Source organism: Dendroctonus ponderosae, unplaced genomic scaffold, assembly GCF_020466585.1.
Source record: "Dendroctonus ponderosae isolate FM_Combo_2020 unplaced genomic scaffold, Dpon_F_20191213v2 Dpon_F_20191213_4, whole genome shotgun sequence".
Taxonomy (NCBI): domain Eukaryota; kingdom Metazoa; phylum Arthropoda; class Insecta; order Coleoptera; family Curculionidae; genus Dendroctonus; species Dendroctonus ponderosae.
The window spans coordinates 1,420,961-1,422,258 of record NW_026018611.1 but is presented as its reverse complement, the minus strand read 5'-3'; the positions used below and the strand labels follow the sequence as shown (position 1 = coordinate 1,422,258).

Genomic DNA, 1,298 nt, shown 5'->3' with positions numbered 1-1,298 from the left:
ATTTCCCATATTTAGAATCAACATGCAGCATTTGTTTAGACTTTGACTGGTACCCGATTGGGTTCCACTGCGTGAAACAATGGGCGCATTGTACTTTTGATCCGCCATCACTCATAACAGCACTTTGTTTCGAGCAGTCAAATGACTTTCGGCCAAACGGCCCATTTCCCATCGCCATCAAGCTCGTTTTCCCAGAAATTGGTACTATCATGGTACTATACGTGGACGCGTAAAGGCGCGGCCCGTTTGATGTTCCCCCAGTTATGGGTTGCTGCGATCTTAATTTCCCCGTCACGACCGTGAAATCGCCAAATTGAAAACTGGTACCTCCACACTCCGAAGTCGAGTACCAATCGGCCCGACGTCGTCTCTAATGAGGGCAGCAGGCGTTTAACAACATCATGATGGGATGATTGTTTTGGGCATTTGTGTGGAAAATCGCTTTGGGTTCGGTACCGTGCCGATCAAGGCTAGCGGCACCCAGCAGGAACCATACATCGCCAACTGTGATCCTTTTAATAACAAGGGCAATTGCTGCGGATATGAAACATGAAATCGACAAAACTGCAACTATTTCAATGTGCTGCATTGAAAATCTGCTTTGGTTAAATGAATGAAGCGAAACGCATTTGCCCATTCGAGAACGCGGTTTGCATCGGTTTTCTCGCTCGCACCCATGGGGGTATTCAGGGCTGCAACATGGCCGCGCTGCTGCCACGTTCCAACTTGCCACCTTTGCCTCTGGAAATTTAGGGGGTTTTACCCGCAGGAAATTTTCGGTTTTTTTGGAACAACCGCGGACATTGCCAGTTTTCCAGACTTTTCAAACCACTACATGCAACTTATCACCCGGTCGGTATAAACCAGTAACGCACCTTTCGTTCCTCCCAGTTCCGTGCGACTGGTTAGGCGTTGGAGCGTGCAATGCATGCGACCAATTTGCTTCCGATTTGGGTTTTGACTCATTTCCACATGGAATTGCATTGTTGCAAGGAAACACGAATAATTAGGCCAGGTGGCTGATGACAAATCAATCAGAGGCGGAAACAAATGACCAGCTGCTGGCCAACCCCTGATGAAACTCTAGAAGACACTTTTTCGCAGCTGCACGGAAATTTCGACAACAAAAGCAAAATGTCAAAAGAGATGGACTTTCGAAGCCATTCCTTGAAACTACTGGGTTTTTCGGGTTTTTAGACCTTCGTAAAATGGAATTTCTTCTTGACGTTTCGCAAGCACGAGTGGCTTGCATCTTCAGAAGTGGTTTGCTTGAACGCTTACACTGTTCTCATCAGAAC

At 47.0% G+C, this 1,298-nt stretch overlaps 1 protein-coding gene across 1 annotated transcript in view; it reads right to left on the bottom strand.

Moving 5' to 3' along the window:
- LOC109543015 (tetratricopeptide repeat protein 28) overlaps positions 1-1,298 on the bottom strand; it is a 39,796-nt gene that overhangs the window by 23,977 nt on the left and 14,521 nt on the right. The window lies entirely within an intron of this gene.